This window comes from Lepidothrix coronata, unplaced genomic scaffold (genome assembly GCF_001604755.1).
Source record: "Lepidothrix coronata isolate B3197 unplaced genomic scaffold, Lepidothrix_coronata-1.0 Scaffold92, whole genome shotgun sequence".
Classification (NCBI taxonomy): domain Eukaryota; kingdom Metazoa; phylum Chordata; class Aves; order Passeriformes; family Pipridae; genus Lepidothrix; species Lepidothrix coronata.
In genome coordinates this window covers 824,539-847,198 of record NW_016690272.1, presented here as the reverse complement: position 1 = coordinate 847,198, position 22,660 = coordinate 824,539, and the positions used below count along the sequence as shown (strand labels likewise).

Below are 22,660 nucleotides of genomic sequence, written 5' to 3'. Positions count from 1 at the left end.
TGTGTGTCCCCAGGGCTGGCAGCCAGCTGTGTGTCCCCAGGGCTGGCAGCCAGCTGTGTGTCCCCAGGGCTGTGTGTCCCCAGAGCCTCTGAGTGTGGCTGACAGTCGACACCCTGGGGCACAGCACATCCTCCTCGGGGCACACCTGCTGTCCTGCTGTCCCCTCACAGAGGGACACGCTCCCTCTGCTCTCCTGTGATCTGGGAGCTTGGACACGGAGCAAAGCCCAGTTCTGTTCACCAGCAGCTCCTGGACCCACACAGGGCCAGCCTTTGCTTGGCCGTGAACAACAGGAGTCACTCCCAGGCTGCTCCCAAGAACTTGCTGCAAGAAGAGATCCCTGATCCACCCCTGAAAGCACCCGAGAGCTTCACCATCACACATTTGTGGGGTCACTCAGAAATTCTGCTGTTAAAGTCCTGTGTCTGAGTGAGATGAGTGTCTGGGAACACAGCACTCAGGGGTAAGAAAAACCATATCTTCTAAGGAAAAAAGGTACTTTCTCAGTGCAGGAAAAGTGCTGTGCCTCTCGCTCGTGTGTGGAATCCCACCATGCTCTCACTCCTGACTCAGTGATCCACTCAACTTTCTCGGAGATGTCAGTTCCTGTCACACATTTGAGCTCATCCTGCCACATAATTAGCACAGTTATGATTACTGGTCTGGAATCCATGGGTATCGGGGCAGCAGTGCCAGCTGATACAGCCCTGCAAAGCTGCACTGACACCATTGCTGCTCACTGGTTTAGACTGGCAGATGAATTTGTTTCCTGCGCTATCTCATCACTACTCCAGCCTGCCCAGAAAACAAAGGAAATGGGGATTAAGGTGTCACTTACTGCTCCTAGAGACTGCAGCAGGTAAAATATGCATGGGAATTTACACAACATGGAGATAACACACAGTCGTTTGTCAGAGCTGATTAATGCCCAGCCCGGCCCTGGATCAAAAATAGCCTGTGCAATTAGAGGGAAGGAGGTGAAGTGAGGTTCTGCTCGCTCTGCTGCATCAGGCCTTTCCTAGCTGGTGATGGGGCATCTCTGGAGAGCCCTGAGCCCGGCTCGGATGAGCACTTGGAAGAGGAACAGCTTATTCAATTAACTGCACACGACAGGGCCCCTCCCAGCACATCAGCGCCTTCCCAGCACAGGCACTCCGGGCAGGAGCTCCCTCTCAGCTCGCTCATTAGCAGGGGCAGCAGCTCCCAGCACATCCCCCTCTCCTCCCTGCTGTTTCCCACACGGGATGGTTCCTGAGGACCCATCTTTTCCGAGGGGCTGACCCAGCACTTCGGCTGGCACTGCCAGCTCTAAATTCCGTGGTCACCAGTGCACAGTCAGGTGAGCTCAGGCTCAGACTTCATGCTCCACCCCAGTTCCCACTGAGCCCACTCCATGCAAACTCCCTCCTGGATTCTCTTCAACTCTTTATCTTTTCTAGTTTTCTGGTCTCCCATTTCTCAGCTCCTCAGATGAGGCACCTCTTGGCAAAATCTGTCTCTTACTTTTATTTCTGCACTGGGAGCCCAGAGCTGGGCTCTCTGTTGCTCCAACCCACCCTGCTCTGCCTCAGTCCCCAACCTCCCAGTGCCAGCTCCCACCAGCTGAGCCTTTGGTTAACCCTCCTCAAGTGTGAAACAGGTCTTTAAAGCTCCTCCTGTAATCTGATTAAAAGGGGAAATAAGGCCATCTACCAAAGGCTTGAGCAAGCAAATCCTAACTTATGTGAGTCTTCCTGACACATAGACTAGACACATATATATATTTCAGGATCTGTTAATATATTTATGCTGTGATGCCACGAGCTTAGAGGGGAAAATGAGCAGAGAAGTCAGCCAAGGACATAAGAGATGGAGGAATTGAAAACACACAAAGTGAAACACTGGGACCAAACCTTAAAAAAAACAACCAAACCAAAAAGTTGCATCTAAAAGTATTTATGAGAAGACCTATATGATCCATCTATTCTTAATCAGCCTGGAGACAGGGAGAGAAAGTATTGGAGACACAGAAATATCAAATATCTTGCTTTTAGGGAACTGCAGTGACAATCCCCCGTCTCCACATCCATCACTCCAACATGTCGTAAGGGAACATCAATATTTACGTAGCTGATCTCTGTCCCCTTTGACATCCCCGCTCTGGAAGCTTGCAGATATTTTGGGGTTATGTCAGACGTTATCAGACACTTGTGTTGCTGCCAAAGGCACATTTGTGCATTGGCTTTACCCGGTTTTGTGTGACTGAGCCTGATCCCAGTCTACCAAGGAATTCATCATGTCCTTTAAGCCAGATTATCCTCTGCTGTTTCAGAATGCTCGAGGATGTCATGTTACATTCTGATGGTTTAATACTTTCTTTGGAGGGTTGCAACTCCCTGTGGGACTGCATTGAAGAACCTAAACTCTGAGGTTCTCTGCCCACCTGTGAGATCCCTGCAAAGCACCTGGAAGAGAACTCCACAGAAAGAAAAAACTTCAGGGTTCAACCTCCCCTTCTGCTTGTTCAGATGAGCTCGATACCGAGCCCAGTGTGAAAGGAGGAAGGGATTTTACCTAATGCCCAGAGGAGTATTTGGGGGAAAGAAAGAGCAGGAGATCCAACACCTGGCTAGAAGCAGCACCAGGCAGTCCTTGCATCCTCAAGGCCAGAAAATGGGAAAACAGGATGCCAGGATAATGCAAAATTCACCTGGATTTCATGAACAGCAGCACTTTCTGCTGCCACCAGCTCAGCTCTGTTGGGTGTTCGTGTTCCTGAGGGAGGTCTCCAGGATCTGGAGAGCTGGCACAGCCCAAGCTGCACATTTTAAACACTGAGGCTGTAAAGGAGGGGAACTGCCAACGATTCACCTCAGCAAAGAATTGAGGGTGTTGTGTGCAGGGATACTTTGATGTGTGGCAATGAAGGTTTGGTTCAGGTATATCAGCTCCAGCAGAGAGAGCCATTGGTCATGCTGCTCTTTCTGCACTGTGTTGGCAGGAATTTAATAATTGTATTATTATTATTATTATTATTAAATTTAATATAAATTACATCGGATTTTGGTCATTCAAATCCACACCCAGCACCCCACAATGAAAACCAAATAAACCTTCCATGAATGGCAGATGAAAACCAAGGCTGTGCAAGGGCTGTTTTAAACCCTCCCAGAATTCCCTGACAGCTCCATATGTTCAGGAAAGGCTCTCCATGCTAACTAGCAGATCCAGTGCCACCCAAACCATCTCCCTGCCCTGTCATTCCCGGGCAGCTTCAGTATTACTTCAGTATTAGCATTCATGGCTGGAACATGTTATCCCAGCCATCCATGCCCTTCCAGCTGCCTTGTTTGAACATGAACAACCCAACCTGGCCCTGCTGGGTTTGTGTGGACACCCATTGCCACCCCCTGCACCAACCAGCCTTGGCTCTGGCAGCATCCCAGCTCCCCTTGGCAGGATCAGGCGACCTCCAAAGGTCATTTTTAGCCCTGTCTTCTGTAATTTCCCGTTAGGGTTGCACATCTTACATAACAGCCCTACTGAAGAAGTGCTGGAGAACTCCTTATTAAAGTGCAGCCACATTAGGATTAGTGCTATCATGTAGAAAGAGAGAGGTTTGCCCAAGGCGAGGTTTTATTAAGCTCACCAGAATGTTTAGGAGCTGCTTACGACCAAGGCACATATTCTCAGGAAGTTTTGGGGCAGCAAACACCACAGTGGTTGCAATCCTCAACAGTGCTGTTGTCTGAAATCCTCCCGTCCCAAACAGATTCCTTGGGATTACAGATCCAGCACTTCCTGACTTTAATTAAAAATATAATGAACTAAGCTGAGCTTGTTCAGTGAGTGTGTCAGAACTGAATGCAGGCAAAGGGAAGGCAAAGGGCTCTCACTGCTCCTGAGCTACCCAGGGCACACCTGAGGGCACCCCAGTGCTGCCTGTGACACAGCCTACTACAAACACAGTGTGGAGTCCACTTCAGAACAGCACTGATTTAGGCTGGAGGGTTTGTTGCACATTTAGCTTTAGGGTGCAACAAAATTTCCAGTTGAATTCATTTGGAAAAAATAAAAAACTTTTAGAAAAAAGGTTTAAAGAAGTCTCACAGAGCAGAAAGGGTTTGATAGAGGGGCACCTCCAAAGGCTGCCGGTGTCAGCTGAGGTCACAGTCCTGCAAACAGCTGGCTGGCACTGCCACACCGATGCTCTGCTCTAACACACGCTGGGTTGTTGGGCTGTTGTGGTGCTGGAGGTGACAAAGCTCTCCTTGCTGGGCTGTTTGATGTCCCATTAGCTCCCCTTCAGCCCCTGCTAAATGCATTTGCCACGGTATTGATGGAAACTGAGAAAATCAAACCCATTATGCTCTTGCTGAAGCCTTTCCCACTGGCTGCCAGCTTGGTCTGGTATTGATTCACGTGGCTTATGATTGGGAAAATCTTTGTGGGCTCCATTTACTCAACTGCTGGGGTTTGTCCCCGTGCCACCACACTGTCCTTTGCTCATTAGGAGTGTCCCCAGGGAAGGAACAGCCCCCTGGACTGGAAACACAGCACAAGGGGAGAGGGGTGTTCTGTGCCCTCCTGCACTGTGACACCACAGAGCTCCCTCCAGCTTCTCCCAGTACTGCTGTACCCCTTTTAAACGACCACTTGCAGGAGAAATTGGAAAAAAAAATACCTATAAATGAAAATATAAAGCTTCCCAGCAACAGCAATATTTGTGCAAAAAGCAGAGGCTCAAGCTGACTGAGGTGCCAAATATGTGCACTAAAGGTCCCTCCTGAACCTCACAACTCCCCACAGATGCTCACAGTGACCCTTCTTTCACATGGAACTGTAGTTCACCTCCAGGAACTCAGAACTGCTCCAAACTCATGGATCACTGGAATGCTCATCTCCTGCCTCGCCAGGAGGCAGCTGCCCAACCTGCAACTCCCCTTTCAGGGGCTGCTGTTTGTGTGACTCAGTCCCCCATCCAGAGGGTGCTCCCGAGAGCACAGAAATAGCAGCTCTCACAGCACCCAACCATCAAACACCGAACAACTTCTCTTTGCTACACCTGCAATATAAATGCCAGAACTCCCCCAGAGATCAATAACCACAGGAGTATGGCGAGGAACAGCCAACCCAGCCTCTCCCTCCTCCTCCTGTGAGTGAAACCAACAGTTCCTGTGCTGGTTTGATGTGGGGGAAGTTTGGATGGCAAGGCAAGGGCTGGGAAGGACCCGGAGCTGCGGCCCCGTGGCCACAGCACCTCCCATGTGCAGAGCAATGCCAGCACACCCAGCCTCCAGGGGAACAGCATCCCATAATAACAGCCCAAGGAGACAGCAGGGGTTAATTCAGCCATTATCTGTGACACTCTGCTGCCTCAGGGTGCAGGAAAAGCTGCTGAGGGGGTCAGGAGTCTGTCACACTCACTCTTAAACCCTGGAAAGAGGTGGGAAAATATCCTCCCCAAAATCCTGAGTGTCTTATTAGAGGATGGATATTACAGGGAAACACAGCAGGGAAAACTACTAAAAGCAGTAGGTCTCCAAGGGAGAGATTTATCCCATTATCCCTCTCTGTGAGGAGCCATGGGAGCATTCCCAGGACCAGGCAGGAGCAGAGGCTGGGCAAGTGCCAGAGGAAGACAGGCCAACCTGGGCAAAGGCAGTGCAGATTTAACATTATCAGGACAAAAGAGGGGTCTGGATTAATTCCTTTACACAGAGTGATTAAGATTAGGCCAGGCTATTAAACGCAGTAAGAGATGTTACAAGATTAAACACGTCCTGGAGACTGAAACCACCCTCTTGCTTCCCACAGCCCATTAAAGAGCCCCTGTGTGACAGCACCCCCCTGTCCCTGCTGAGCCTGCTCGCATTTAGGGCAGGAGACACGAGCAGTTGGTAAAACTCCTGCACCAGCAGCCTCAGCACAGAACCTTGTTCCGAGGAGAAATGAGCTCTCCATTTCAGCTGGCAGCTGCACAACAGCACAGGGAAAGGCTGCAGGAACAGCCCCCAACCCCTCTGCAAGGGCTTTTTGGGCTGACTGGGGAAGGGAGAATGAAAAGAAGCGTTCAAAGGACACGGTGTTTGAGCCTAAAGTGCACCAGTGCAAGGCTGTCACTGTGCAGGTGCTGACACAGCCTGTGTGCCAGCAGGAGAGCTGGGCTGCTCCCTCTGCAGCTGGAGCATCCACGGCTCCAAAGGGGACACGTTTCCCTGTTCACACGGTGAGACACTCACTCTACCCTAGACCTGCATTTTTCCCTGCCTCGCTGCCTTCCCTGAGATTCCTACGGCTGCATCCCACACTGCTGGGCCTTACAACCAACCCGAGGCTGGGGCTGATTTTGGGAAAACACACAGACACAAACCCTCATCATTGACTGACTCAGAACAACACTTGGGAGACGCACAAAACATGGGAACCTGTGTTTTGTCGGGGCTTCAGAGGAAGCCAAATGCACCACACAGACAGTGTCTGAGTCCCTTTGCACAGTTATTGCAGTGACACATTAACATGATGCTGATTAAGACACTAGTAATTTAAAAGTGATCTCGAACACAGATAACAAACCCCAGCACATGTATATGGGCTGCACTAGATGTATTTACCTGCCATAAATGCACAGAATTAATGATTTATAACCATTTACCTCCCAGACATGGCCAATGGTGGCTGAGCCTCTTGTGTTCCCTTTCCCTGTCTGCTGATCACAGATCTGCAATGCCTTTGGAACCAAAACCAGCTGAGATTTCCCAGGTCAGCACATTCAACACCCAAATGCCCATTTCCTGGTCAGCACCAAAGATTCCTCCAGTGAGCCCACAGAGGTTGAGCAGATGCTGGGACAGCAGATGTGGCAGCTCCCTCAGGATTTAATGTGATGGGAACACATTCCTAATTGAAGAGGTTAATGGAGTGCCTTTGCTGTACTAACCTCCCCAAACATTTAGGAGAAAGACTCAGCTCTCTCTCTAAGCAGCCCTAACTCAAGGACTTCAATGTGGAATGGTCTCCACATCCCTGTGGCCAACCCAGCACAGCCATTTCTGAATCCACAGGATCCCTCTGTCTCAAACACAGGGAACTCGATGCCCCTGCATCATTTGCGTCTCCTTGTTATGTTTGAGGCACCATTTAACCCCCCAGGGACGGAATCAGCCAAAAGCAGGGAGTCCTCCAGAACCTGCAAATGGTAAATAGGCAGTTGCAACAATTCCTCAAGTTTTCCAGTCCCCTGTGCCCGTTTTCAGGGATACACTGCTGTGTTCCAGGGCCTTTGACATGCAGACAGAGCTCAGATGACACAGGGAGCAGCCCAAGCCAGAGCTGTCCCAGCTGCTGATGCGCACAGGAGAACCAAACAAACCCTTCCACCACGGTCTCCGTTCACTTCCTGCCCCCTCGCTGATGGCAAAGCAATTCCCACATTTCCTCTCCCTAAACACACAAACAGCTGAGGGCTCGGAGCACACGGGCTGCTGGCAGCTGTGCTGCCCTTCACTGAGGTTTGCACAGAGCACTCCATGCCTGACCCTGCCCCGGGCACAGGGAGAGGGGCTGACACCTCCCGAGGGGCACTGATTGCCCCTCCAGCATCAGGTCCCTCTTGGGCCACCCAGCACACACAGAGAAATGAGTCAGACCCAAAACTCATGTTTGTGGGGACATGTGCACGTGAGGGGAGAGCTTTCCACTCACTCCCTGCCCTCCCGTTCCCAGGATTTCGGTCTGGCCACTGGGAAGCTCCTGTATGGGATTACAGGGACAAACACCCGTGCCCCCTCAGCAGGCAGAGAGGCAGATCCAGGCACTCCCTGAGCAGCACAGGCACAGCTCTCAGGGCTGATTAACACCAACAATGAATCTGAAACAGAATAAATTCTAGAAAAAGAGCAAACACTGACACTTCACTCCCCCAGCAGCTGCAAAGTAGGGCTGGATCTCCCGAGACTTTCTAGAATGAGGATAAAAAGCCCTAATTATTCCCAGAGTTCTGGGCAATAAAAGACAGACGTGACTGTAACTCCAAACTGAGGGAAAACTGCAAGTTACACAGTCAGGGAGGATTACAAATCAGATTGTATTATATATGTATGACCACAGCAAGTCACGTTAAACAGACAACCCAAAGCAGCCTACCTGCTATTTCATTACACAGGGATGAGCTCACACACTCCAGTGCTGAGGGCAAGGAAGGTAAAATCAGTGTATAAATGAGCTGCCAGGGCAGCTGCTGTAACAAAATGCACACAGCTTCCCCAAATTTCGGGAGAAAATTGAGACATATAGACAGCCTGGCAGGTTTAAGGCTAGAAAAATGCTATTGAAACAATGCAGCCTGGCTTCCTGCCCTGCTGAGACAAAGGAATTCTGATAATAATTCCAGGAATGCCTGGTTTCCTCCTCGCCGCTGGAAGTGGATACGGTCAAAAGAAGTCTGTGGGCTTTTTCCTCTGCAGAAAAATTTGGCAAAAAACACAACTGGGCCAAAACTAAGTTTATGAACAAGATTTTTCATGTGACTTTGGACATGATCCGTAGGAATAAATTATTGCAGGAGGGTTACATATTTTGTGTGCTTTGTGAAGCCTGACAACCATCTCCAATCCCTCTGCCTTCCTTCCTGCCATTCCTCAGGACAGCCCTGCTTTCCCTACGGAAGCAGCAGGAGCAGACCTGTGTTACTGACACCGCAGCAAAAGGAAACCCATCCGCCCCAGCTGGAAAACCGCCCCTGGAGAACATCCCCTGACACTTCCTGCATCCACCTGCTCTGCACAGGGATGGAACTGCCACCGTGGCACCAATTTGTTGTGACACAGGTGTGAGCAGTCCCTGAATCTGACACAAAGCGGGTCCTTTCCAACTCAGGATTTTCTGTTTGGTATTTCCCAGATGGAAACAACCATTCCTGATCTCCACCCGAGTGTGCCAGAGACCTGCCCTCAGCTCCTGCTGCTCACAAACTCCACACAGACTCCCAGTCCCAAGGCAGACTCACAGAAAAATCTCAGAGCAGGGGAGTGGAGACTGACAGGAATGTCCTTTCCTGCCATTCTTCCAGCACAGGGATTACGACACACCGACTCCAGGAGGAGCTGACACACAAAACAACGTCTTCCTGGGAACGTGCCAGGAGCTCAGGAAAATTATAAGCTTTCCTTTCCTGCAGCATAAACACATTTCCAGCAGGACTGTGGGGCAGGGCAGCCCCTGAGTGCTCCACACCTCCGTGCCAGCCGCCGGCAGGGCATGGCCATCCTGCTCTGTCTTGGGCAGCTGGAACAACCTTTCCTTCAGCACTCACCACCCAGTGCTGGTTTGGTTTGTTTGTAACTTTTTTTTTTTTTGTCCCGCGGTTACAAACAGGCAGAAGAGACAAAGGCTTTTAACACATCTCTAACCCACTTCCAAGGCTGGGAAGCAGCAGTGAGTTTTTCCATCTCGGTCTCCACCTGCTTGTTCAAAGACTCCTGACATTCCCAGGTTTCCTGTGTTAAGGGAATGCTTGCAGAGGCAGCTGCCACGGCTGGCTGAGTTCTGCTGAGAGCATTTGTTGTGTGCTGACCCAGGGCCTGGCTCCACAGTCAGCAGCAGGGACAATTTACACTGGCAGGGCAGCAAGGAAAGTGCTGCTGTGGTGACTACAGAGAAAGCCACGGGCTTTTCCTGCTCTTAATCAAGCCCTTCCTTTAGCCAATGATCCAAGGAAGCTGGGAAGTCGTGTTAACTTCCAGGTTTGCTGGTTGATTGCTGCCCTCAGCAAGGACATTTGATGGTCTGGTAAAAATCCTGACACTGGTGTTAAGCACAAACTACTGCTCTGTCCCAGACTCTGAGATTCAAGGGTCAGGTCTCAAAAGGATTGGATCTTCTGGTTACAAACAGATCATGGGAGAGACTCACACCTGGATCTGAAGCCTTCAGAAGGGAAAAGAGAAGGAGAGGGAGGCAGAGTCAGGGAAAGGAAGCTTGACCCCAGTTTGAACTAACAAGTGAAACAAATCCCTTACTGTGGAAGTCCAAGGAATGCAGACCTGTTTGGGAAAGTCCAATCACAGGAAGTGAGTAACCATCAGCAACCTTATTTCCAGAAAAGCACCTTATCTTTACTGCCCTGTTCTTGACACAAACACAGTGTTTCTTATGTGGAGGCAAAGAATTCCCTGCAAAAGAAGGTGGGTTTTTCCTTGCCATCCATTACCTCCAAAGAAAGTCTACAACCCCTTGAGCATCAAGATGTTAAATGTTGGCAAGAGCCAATTTTGTTTCAGCAGTTCTCACCATTCAGTGTCAACTCCTGCTTTGCTCTTGTCAGAGCCCAAAAAATACCCACTGCCTGGGCCACCAAAGCCATTTCATTCCTCAGCTGGCAATGAAGGACGTTTCAGAACCATAAAATAAAGACATTAAAAGTGGTTTTTGTTGAAAGCTCTTACGACCCCACCCTTGTTAAGTGCCGTACTGCAACAACAGCTGTCTCAGTGCATAATTCCCAGGTGATCAGGGATTTCCCAGGAACAGTGCACCTCACCACAGTCACCAACTGCTTTTCGATCCCAACCACTTTTCCTAGTCCTCAACCAGAGACACAGCACTGCTCAAAGGGTAACACACTGACCTGGGACTAATGCAGGACACTTGGGATTTGAGTATCAACCTTAAAATGCTCCTGAAGTCACAAGATGCTTTTCCCACTAAGATTCAGCCCCTCCTTAACCTCTTTCCATAGTCTTTTATCTTTGTGTGGTAAGAACATTCAATCAAACCTGCTGAGTCACATTAATGTCTTTACAGGAAAAAGATGTTTGTCCTTTGGATTCAGGTTTGGACAAAAAGATGGAAACTCAGAGTTTACTCAGCTTCTGTAGTAAGTGGTGATATTCTGGGGAAATGTCTTTGTGAGTTATTATTTACTGCTTGGGGATCGTATCTGAGGAAACTTCACGTCACATGCTGTAAAAAATCATGTCCTATACTGCACATTGCAACTCTTCCCAAATTAGATTCCTCTCCCTGCTGAAACAGTGGATCAAACCCACACAACCTACAGTTCATTTAGTGCATTGAACGGATCACGTGTGGAGCCAAAGTCACTTTGATCCAAAAAAACCCAGACTGTTGACTCAGCAGTGTCACACACTGGGTTAAACGTGCCACCAACCCCATCGGACACACCCCCTGTTTGCCCCCCCAGCCTGTTAGAGACCCTGTATTCCATGGGAATGCCTGGCACAACAGAAAAGGCACTTTGAGCTGCACTTCCCGTTGCTGACGTGTATCTGTGCCAGTGGCTGCCGTGCCACCCCTGCTGGGTCAGTGCCACCCCCGCTGGGTCAGTGCCACCAGAGCACTTCCCCTGCACGGGGCTCAACACGGGCTGTGGAATTTGGGACCGGGAGCACCGGGGGCTCGGACACAGCACGGCCAAGGCAAGGCTGCTGCTCCCAGGGCACGGGGAAGGAGCCCCACAGCAGCACCAGGGCAGCAAACTGCAGGCTCGCTGTGCTGCTGGGCACAGAGAGGGACAGACACCGTGTGTCTGCACTGCTGGTGTGTCTGGTTTGGGGGGATGGACACAGAAGTTCCTGGGGGCTGGTGATCCCACGCTGGGCAGAGGTCAGGCCACACACTCCCTGCTCTCTGTGGGGATGCTGCTGGATCTTGGTGGGTCACAGGAGCCCCAGGGGCGCCGGATTCCTCCTTTCCAGAACTGACATATCAGCCCATTGAAACCCCTGAAGATGGGACCAGAAATAAGGATAATTTGGGCTCCCCCTCGTGCCCCAGCCAGCTGTAAACACAGGGCAGGGCTCCTTCCCTTCTCCTGCAGCCTGGGGTCGATATCACTGTTATCAGCCCATCGTGCTCCAAGTCACTTCCCAGGCACCAGCCTTCACCTGCTAATTGTGCAGCTCACACTTTCCACCACTAATTGGCTTTCACCTGCTGCTCTTGCTGCTCCAGACTTGCAGAGACCTTGCACGCTTCTCACCGAAGCCCAGCCCAACAGAGCACACTTCACACTGCAATTAAGTCCTCCTGGCCCCGTGAACCACAACGGAAAAGTTAATCAAGCCTGAGAGAAATTAGGGATGTTGTCACTCGAACACCCAGATTTTACAAGCCGTCTTTCCTAACTGTGAGGTTGTTTCCCATCTGTCACTCATTTGTTAAAGCTCCTCTGTGGCAGGACTGCACAAAAGTCATGTTTATTTGCAATGTCACCCTTAACAATCCTCACACCCTCAGCGAGCTCGGGCCACATTCAACCGAAAATGTGTGACTGGAGTGCAGTTTCCATAATGCCACAGCACATCAGCAGAGGGGGGATTGCTGGCCCCAGCACAACTCCCTCTGTTTCATGGGAACAGGGCAGGTTAATTACTTTTTCTCCCCAGTAAAATTACTTTTATATCGTTTTTGCTTACTGCATCAGAACAAATGATGCATGGACAATTTTAAACATGATTTCTCTCTTCATGAAGACAAGCAATTAGCAACTCCTCAGTCCTCTCTCAGCTTTTACTCTGGGTTCACTTGAAGAAATTCTCACTAAGGCTCACGACAGATTTTATCCCAGCCTCACTGCTCTCATTGCCTGATGATTTCTGAGGCTGAGAATTAATAAATAAGCACTTTCCTTACACTGCAACTCCCTTAGATCTTCATCTCATCCATCAGCACAACTACTAACGTGAGCACTTAGAGATGTGCCAACAAAAATCCCTGGAAGCCCATGGAAAGCAGTGAGAGTGGACATTTGCCTCCACGGCCTCAAAACGTTGCTCCTCTCTCCTTGTCAAACACATCTCTTTCCTCTGACATGTTTATCAGCTGCATAAATATGCACATTGTTCAACCTCACACCCAGAAGCATCACTTTGCCCCTGGGGCAGACATTCACATGGTCTATTTTTGCAGCTGGAGGACCCACAGAAGGGAAATATGCTTTGAAAAAGGCAGCCAGGTCGGGGCCGTGTGAAGGAAGAGTGAAGATTATGATTTCTTTAAGCAAAACAAATTTTTTAAATAATAAAACCCCCCACAAAAATAACATTCCTGTGAAGTCAGATCCTGTTGCAAGGAAAAGTCAGAGGACAAGTTTCAGAAGTGTAACAAAAGTCCATTTTCAAGACCTCCTTTTCATGCCTTTTCACTCGGAAGGCTTCATTTTGGTGCTGTTTTTCCAGGTTAATCCAGCACAAGATGAGGCTGGACTTGGCCATAACTTCAAACTCTGATGTCCAGGGGCTTTCCAGGGGTATTTTCAGTGATTGTCCCCCACAACCTGTTCCTACCAGGCCTGTTGTGTTAAAGGAGCAACTCATAACCCTTCCAAGAGCTCCTTCCGAAACGGGAACTGCCCATAATTCCTCCTGGAGCCTCTTCCCACCTCCAGAGAGAAAACGCCTGGTTACTGAGTGCATTTCAAAGATTAGTCACTCCCTGATTGGCATTTTCCCTCCCTGGTGGCATTTCCTTTTAAAGGCTTCTCTTTCTGGCAGTGCCACAAAGGCAGTGACCACTGTGGGAGGAATGATCCTGACATTTATTTTCTGTAATGACCCAGCCCCATCCTACAGAGCCACGATGGGAAGCTGCATGGATAACATAATTAATGCACGGGGGCATTAATTTGGTCCTGATTTGGAGGGAAAATTTGGTCCTGATTTCTGTACTGGAATTCATCAGTGCAAGCTGGTGTGGAGAGAAGCAATTTTCCCTAAAATTGCAGGAAAAGCTTTGTGTTCTTTACTTTCTCTCTGGCTTCTGTGTCAGAAAATCACAGGACCTCTCCACTGCTCCCTTTTTCTGCCCCCAGAGCCAACCTGCTCCTGCTCAAGCCACGGGGAAAAACTAAATTTGGCAGTTTGCAGGTATTTCACATCAAAGCCACAACAGGTTGTAAAAGCCAAAAGGAGCAAGAAGAAGAGAGAGTTATCTGAGATCCATGACTCTCCTGTGTCTCAGATCCCTGACTCTGCTCCTTAAATCCAGACCTGACAGGAAGTGACTGAGCCTTGCCCCTGCCCTGCAGTACCAGGTTTCTCATGGAAAAGGGATCTGTGTCCTGTGGCAAATTTAAACGAGCTGAATAATTCAGGAGATATTAACAGGTACCTTAAATAAACAGTGAGTTCCCTGAAAATAGCCTCAAACACGTTTTAAAGCCCTGAACTGGCAGTGCAGTAAACAGCAGTTTTTCCTCTCACAGAAGAGTCTGTAGTGAGTTTACAGCCGTGGCTGAAACCAGCAGCTTCAACTCCCCCAGAACCCACAGGACCTCCTTGTCCCCAAGGAAAGGTAACAGTTACAAGACCCTAATAAATAACTGCCACTAAAATAACCTCTACAGAGGGTTGGGGGAAACGAGGGCACTGCAAACGCAGGGAAGCAGCTGCCGATGCAGTAATTTGGGTGCAAATCCCACAGCCCCGAGTGCAGGTGATGGAAGAGCCAAACTTCCCAGCAGGACAGCAGAGACCTCCCCCAGCAGAGGGTTTGAGTCGGGAACCTCCAGAAATGGGACTTGGAGATTATCACTCCCACGTTCCCCTGGCTGAGGTGTTACTCTAAAAAGAAACTGCTGAAGAGAGATCTAGCACTTGAGGGAAGATTAAAAATTCAGGGCAAGGAAGCTCCATGCAGAATGTAGTTAAGAGACCCATTTATCCCATGCAGTTATATTTCTCCCTGAGCTTCCTTCTCTTTTCATGAAACTGTATTTAGAACTAATAGGATTTGGAATTATATTTAGAATTACACAGTCAACACTGCAGAGCTGTGTCCATCTTTTTAAAATGCTTTCTAAACCAATTTTCCCAAAGATTTCTCAGCAATCTGAGCTAGATATGGATTTTTTTTTTCCATTTTGCAATCTTACAGATATTTGGATTTAAAAAAAAAAAAAAAAAGCTTAAACAAAATTAAGCTGCAAAAAGTACCTGCTCATAACAACTGTTTGCCTGATGGTGGTTGTACAGCCATTTGTAAAATTAGTCTTCTAAACCACCACACAGAAATCCATGGGACATCAATGCCTATGGCTGCTATTAGGAAGTAGCAATGAATTATTGCTTAGGAAAGAAGTAAAATAACCTGGTTTTTCCTTTTTTTGCAAAGTTCTCAAGGCCAGACCCAAAGCCCTTTACCAGTGAAGCTCCTCACTGACTTTGATGACACCGCTCGCCTGTCCTTAATCTTGTCAACAAATTCTATCATATCCTTCAGAGAAAATCCTGCAGTTGTTTTAAGTATGTCTAATCCACGAGGACAAAGCTTTAATGAGTTTCTAAATTTGTATCTTAAGAAGTAAAATAAAATAAAATGAAATCAAACCCCCCCCCGTGACCTAGAATCCACTCCAAAGCGCCGCTCATCTCTCCGCAGGGTCTCCTGGTGCTCCGATAAATCAGATTTATCCCACACCCTTAAGCTAATGGGCACCAAACAGGGGACAGTTGCTTGTGCCACACCCAGAGAAACCCCCCCAGAGAGGAGTCCTGGATCCTCACTGTCCATTCCTCGGGTGGTTCAATAAAGGGCAGGATATTGAGCACCACAAAACAAAAGAGATAAAAATCATAAGAACTCCCGGTGTTCCGTGGGGTTTGTTTGCAGTTGGGCAGTTCTGTGATTTCAAAGGCTGGAGCAGCTCTTTCCAGGCAGACTTTATCACCCTGAGAGTGATAACGTCCTCACCCATTGTCTGGGCTTTATTACACCTGCAGCTCAATGACAAATGGCAGCCCCCACCGACCCTTCACCCGCTTCTACTCCAGAATTCAAATTCCTCCACGTGACCCAACCTGTGTTCTGCAGCAAACTGCAAGGCAAAAGCATTCACTTAGTCCCTTCCAATCTGATTTTTTGTTTCAATCTATTCACTTTAAGGTAAATAAAATAAACCAGAGCTGCTAAGCAGCCAGGGGAGGGAAAGAGGAGTGGGTGAGTTCATGAGGAAAGGAAGGGGGAATAATTTTTTTTAGCTGTGCATGCAGAACGTACAGAGAACTGTGGTGGTGTTATCTCTGCACGTGCAGCCTAAACAAAGTTCCTACTTGCAAATTCCCTTCATTCCAGCCATCCACTGGCACTAAAATAAGTGTTCAGTGCTCACAGACTCCAAATCCCAGCACCCTCAGACTGGGCTCGCTGCCAGAGCAAGGCAAGCCATGCACAGGAGCTGCAGCAGCAATGCAAATGCAGGCAGGCTCTTCACAGAGGGATCCCCTCCAAAAAAATCACACCTCTATGCCTTCAAGTCCATCCATTAAAAACTAAGCAATACAAACAACTGCTGGAGTAGGACTTGGTTATGAAATGAAGTTTCAGCATAAAAGGGTAAAGACAGCCTTAAGTGCACAACTCCACTTCTGCAGTTACCAGTTATATATTTGCACTTTTTTCCCTGCCTCTTCTCCTCAGAGATTAAAAAGTCTTTTCCAGTTGTCCCTCACCAATTAATTCTTTTTCTTGTCCCCAAGAAAGAGATGACCAGAGCTTCACATGCTATTAATAATGAAGCTTATACAAAACACACTCATACATATTTAGGTTGATTCAATACAATCACTTGGTATCAAATTCTAGTGGAATTGGTCTAATTTGTGATACTCAAGTAAGCTGATCTCGAATAAGTTTGTTTTACCATGGAATGCACCTTGAGTGAGTTTGTTTTCCCAGGCATGACTCACTTACTAAGCAAACACCATCCACGGTGTGTTTTTGCTCCCAAAGACATTTGAATCTTTTGCTAAAAAAGTGACAGAAGGACAAATATTTGAGAGCTGCCCTGGGGAAAACCTTTGTTGGCTCCCTCCTTTACCTGGGGCTTTCCTCCTGCTCTCTCTCCCAGCTCGGCTGTGAACGTGCAGCTGCTCCCTCTGTTCCCTCCTGAATGTCCCTGTCCCTTCGTGTCCCAGCCCTGTGTTTAAAGGCAGTTGTTCTTGGCTGGTAAAAGGGCACTGGAAGGCACAGCAGCAGTGTCACAGCTCCAGCTCCAGCCCTGCACTGTGTCAGCCTGATCTCATCACTCGCCTCAAAGTCCTTTTGTTCTTCTTGCTCAGGAGCCTGCGGACATACGGCAGGAGCTGTCCCGAGGCACAGAGCAGGGACCTGTGGCACGAGCTCGGAGCAAGCTGAGGAAAACGAGCAGGCAGAATGGGAGGCTTTCCACCAGAGGGAACAGAGCTAAATATAGAGCTGCAGTGTCCCAAATATACCAGCAGCACCAAGGAAATACCTGCTTGGCCCCCTCCGGATGGCTCCAGGTGAGGAGCAGCACTTAACCCACTGCTGGGGCCTCCTCATCACCTTTGCCTTCATCACTCCCAGGAAATACTGGAAAATCTGCCACCTTCTACTAAGCTTCAGTTTGAAGCCCTCACGTAACAAAAGTGGAAATGAATGGTGTTAATGTAAAGCACAATAAAAAATACCAGCTGATGAAGATCCCCCTCAAAGCGAGACACAGCTTATTGTCCTTGCAGCTCTGCATGCAGGCTGCACCTCCTCCTGAAGCTCCAGCAAAGGCCAGCAGACACACTATTTACCAGAAAACCATCTAGAATTCCAAGCTGGGATAAAAAGATCCCGGCTGAGCTGCTTGTTCCTAAATAAGAGAACCTCTAAGTGTGGTCTGGAGCTGGATTCCCTCAGCTTGGAACCCCCAAGCTGCACGGTGGGACCCAGAAACCTCCATCCACGGCTTCATCCATCTTACTTGTAAAGCTCTGCTGCACCTGGTGAGCAGATCCACTGTGCACAGCACAGCTTTAGCCAAGTCTGTATCATGAATTATATAAAATATATTGGCTCAGCTCGCCAGGTAAAATGGACTATTTTATTAAGCAGTAAAGTCAGGGGATGGAAGGAAGATGTAAAAGGAAAACTTATGCATCACTGGGGTGGCCACTGTCCAAATCTTTGCAGCTTTCAGGAGAGCTGACATTATTTGATGTCATGTTTGAAATGCCTTGAAGATCTGAAAATGGAAGCCAAATTCCCCATCAGGCAGAAGTCCTTTGCATTGTGCCACCCTTAATTAGCTCTGGGGTTGGAATCTTGTCCCTTCAAATCTTACACTTCTATTTGGTGACTTGGATCACCCACACAAACTGTTTCCCATTCCCCAGGGCTGCAGGGAGCTGGGTACATGGACTCACATTCACAAGGTCCTTCTCTAGGAGGAGAAAAGGAAAAAGAAAGGAGTCAGGGATCACCTTCTTCCCTCCTCATTACAGTGTCTTTGCATTTGGTAAAACTCTTTTAGGAAGAAAAAAGACAAAGTGAAAGCAGCAAGATGTATTAAGATGTATAAATAACTAAACCCAAAATCTCTGTTCTCCAGCTGTTCCTAAATCAGATTAAGCCAGCTCCTGAGTCAGACCCTCCTCTTATGGGAGAAAGCAGTGAAGAAAGGGCTGAGGGAGAAGAACTGGCCTCAAGAAAATCATCATCATTATTCCCTCTCCAAAACCTTAAACCTATTCAGTCTCACTTGATTTCATCAAGATACTGCCGAGGCAAGGGAAAAGATTCCAAAAATAGTGTCAGCACCAGGACTTACTTGCACTGCAACATATTCCTGGACACTTCCCTCCTGATCTATCCCTTGTGACAGGAGATCCAGAGCATCTCCAGGTCTCAGGAGCAGGCTGTGGCACTCAGCATCTGACACTGCAGCATCCCCGAGTTCTGGGATGGAACATCTCTCCTGGAGTGACCCCTGGGCCTGGTGCTCTGCAGGGGACTGACTCTGGAGCACTGATCTCCACTGGGACACCCATCATGTTCCCAGCTCCTGCACACTCAGCACAGCTCACAGCAGCCCAGACAGGAACTCAGAGTTCCACTGTCCTGCCACCTCTCTTTTACCTTCCCAACAGCTCCTGTTTGTCTTCCACCAGCAAAACCCACCCTCAGCACACCCCGGTGCTTCCAGGCTTCCTGCCCCTTTCTTGGCTCTGGTACAACACCTTCAAAACCTGACACCAAACCTGCTCATTGTTTCCAGCACTCACTGCATTAAGTGTAAGGAACACTGCTTAGGAACTGTATCTTGCCCTTTTTCACTGTCCCTCTGCCCTGCAGAGACTTTTCCCATTCCTGCTGACACTGCCCACCACGGAACCTCAGCTCTGGGACAGGATCCCGGTTTGGTTTCTCTAAGGAAAGAATATGCAAGGAAAAAAAACCAACAAAAAATCAAAGCAATTGCCTTACTCCTTCAGCAAATACTGGGGGGTTCCTCATGTACAAGAGCTTTATTTCTGTTCCTTCTGCATTCAAAGCAGGAGTCCCACCTCGCCGTGTGCCAGGCTCAGTGGCTGCACAGGGAATACGACTTCACACGCAGGGAGTTGGTCCGAGTTTGTTTGGGATTTCCAGTACAAAACACTCATTCCTGCTTTATTGTGTCGTGGCCATTCCTTTGTCATTCAACCAGGGGAAGCTGGACTGAAGCACAGGGTGCAGGGTGGGCACGTGACACAAAGTGCAGCACATCCCCAGGGAGGCATCGAATCCAAACTCTGCCTTGGGATGAGAAGAACTTTAGTGTCTCCTCTGTTATATTTAAACTTGCAGTGAGATTCCAGATTACACTAATTTCCCCCTGCTATTCATAACAATAATTAGCAATAATAATAATGAAAGGGTTTATTATTTCTGTTGTAGGAAAGCAAGGAGTACACCATGGAGACAGAAGAAACTGGAGCAGTATTTGCAAAATAAAGCAGTAAAACACATTCTGCTGCTGAGAGCAAAGCCAAGGCTGAGCAGAGCACAGAGTTCATGGAATGATGAGGCAAAACAGCTCTAGGAGATGTGGGAAGGCTGTTCCAGAGGAACAGCAAACAGGTCTCAGCCCTGCCCAGGTTTATCTGTGATGCCCAGACACGACCACAAGCACCAGCACAGCCACCTGAGAACCCTTTTGGAGAGACACAGAGCCCCCAGAGGTCTGGTTGCTGGGGAAGGCAAATAAAACTATTTTTGACCTAAGATACATTTCTGTAATACAAAAAGATTTTTCCATAGCAGGAGTTTGATGACTTCACATTCCAGAAGTCAATAATCTGAACTCACTGTTCTAGGAGTACCCTGAGCACAGTCCTTGAAAACAAACCCTTGTCTCCCATAACATCAACAGCATCCACTGCTTACAATTTTTCCAAGGGGGAAGACTGAGATGCCAACAGCCCTTTAAGGAAACTGTCTCCTTCACATCCACACTTGTTCATCTGACAGTCCAGCCACACATCAGGATGAGAGCCCAAACACAGACCGCTCTGATAAATCCAAGATGACAGACAACAAAACAGGAGATGTAGAAAGAAACACCACGATTGATTTTTAGCCGAGCAAATATTCCCCGGGTTGTTGCACTGCAGGGCTTGGTTCTGTACCACAGATATGAGTTCTGAGCAGCTCCAAGGCACCACTGCTGCTCAGTGTGCAGGATTGCAGACACTTATTTACTTCACCATCCATGAAAGGCAAAAAAAAAAGGCTTATATATTTTAAAATTCTCTAGCACTGAAGTTTCTGAGGACGGGCAGAGGAACATAAGGGAAACAGCTTTTCCAAGAGAGAAAAGAGGTCAGAGAAGGGAGTTTTTCCCCAGAATGGGAATGATCTCTTCTTGACATAGTCCTGGACCGTTTCCATCCCCCGCAGGCATTTTTGCTTATAATTAAATCTATTTTATCTTCCGAAAATATAACAGTGAAGAGTGGCAGGGACAAGGGGCACAGAGATGGTGAGAGACAAGAGATGGCTGTGATAAAGAGAATAAATGTAGTAGTAGTAATAATAATAATAATAATGTAATTACTAATAATGATAATAGTAATAAATGCTGTGATGAGAGAACACGAATCATGGTCAGGACTCGAAGGAGACAGGGATACAGGGCTGTGTTTGCTTGGAGCACACGGCAGCACCACACAAGAGCTCCTGACAAGGAGTGACTGACAACACATCCCACCACCAATGTCTGCAGAGAACTTTAAAGCTCTTGGTCTTGGGGACCACAAAGAACAAGTAGAAAGAATCTCAGCTCAGTGTTTGAACCTTTCCCCACAGTGTTTCTATCTGACTCCAGAGCTGATGGTTTTCCCAGCACTCACACACCCGTGTTCTTTGCAGAGGTTAAAAACCCAGGTGAGGGCCCAGACTGACCTGCCCAGTGGCCAAAGGCTGAGCAGAGCCTTGCTTGCAAAAGCACAGCTTCTTTTCTTTTAAATAAATCAAGATTAAAGCAAACACCGGGTCTCTGCCTGTGTCAGCTGGGACACTGCCGAGCCCTGCCCAGGAGCCTGGGAAAGGAGGGTTATCAACCAGCCTCTCACAAAGCAAAGGCACCTCATCTCTGTGAGGCCACAGCCAACTGAGGGCCTGAAACACAGCACCCAAGTTTTGATTGCAGCAGCAGAAGCCCCAAAACTCTGTGCCAAGGGGTGTTTGTGCTCCAGAGAACACCCCACCCCACCCCACCCCTGCTGGTTTGCTCTGCCTCTAACACCCCTCTCCGTGTTCTGCTGGCTGGATCCTCCTCCCCGTTTCCCAGCACTAATCCCATGCCCCAACAGGTTTTTCTCCCCAGAAGTTAAAGGGTAAAAGCAGACACGAGTCTCAGAGCTGAAAATCCTGCTGGCTGTGCAAGTCCTGACGTGGGCATTTCTCCATGACTGGGCTCCCAGTGCCCGGGGTGCCAACGGAGGCCTGTCAGCTGGGATCAGCCCAGGGACTGCCCTGGGCACCCACGGACCAGGCACAGAGGGATGAGCTCAAATCCACCCCCTGAGAGCTCTACAGAATAAAACCAGTAATTTCACAAGGAACCAGAACAAAGGGAGCCACAAACATCTTTCCCAGCACAAACTGATGCTACATTAGGCTTCTAAAACAGGGGTAAAGCGGAGCGTTGTAAAATGCACAACTTCAAAATCTCTCCTAGTTTGTTTTCGTGTTTATTTTAAATTATGTTTATCAATCATGTAAGATTCCAGAGGGTGCAAACAATGAATAATCCACTGGAAATTAATCCTGCACGTTGGTGCCAGAGTTGTAAAGGTAATAAATCATCAATCAGCAGCACGGGACCGCAGCATCTATTTCATGCACGAAGCAGCACTTCATCATGGTAAATTTAGCTGTGTCTCATTAAACTGACTGCAGGCTCTGGCCAGCCAGTAAAACCTGAATAGCTTTTCACATTATATTCCTCAGAGCTCAAAATAAATCAAAAAGTCTCAGTTTCATGTGTCTGTGATCTTTAGAAAATGAATTAACCGTTGTGACTACGGAGCGGCTCAGCAAGTGCACAGTTAGTCTGAGGAGCAGGATTTCAGGGATAACCTTCCCTCAGCCTCCCTGGCTCCAGAACAATCTTATTAGAGATTAAAAACCTTCATTCAGTCACCGTGCAGCCAAGTGGGTTTGGTTTGTTCATTTGCAGAGAGTGGTTTTGTTTGGGTTGGGGCTTTCTTGGAGTGGCAGCGAATTATTCTGTACCAAGAGCAAAGCACAGTCACAGCACAGCGGCCACATCCTGCTCCTCCAGAGATCAATGGCAATACTCCTGCAAGAGGATCAAACTGTGTGGGATCAATTCCTCATTCAAACCCATTTCTCCTCCCCACCAAAAAAGAAATTAAAGACATTT

General features: G+C 48.4%; 1 protein-coding gene across 3 annotated transcripts in view; it reads right to left on the bottom strand.

The window, feature by feature from the left end:
- Positions 1-22,660, bottom strand: part of CCDC85A (coiled-coil domain containing 85A) — a 58,484-nt gene that overhangs the window by 18,253 nt on the left and 17,571 nt on the right. The window lies entirely within an intron of this gene.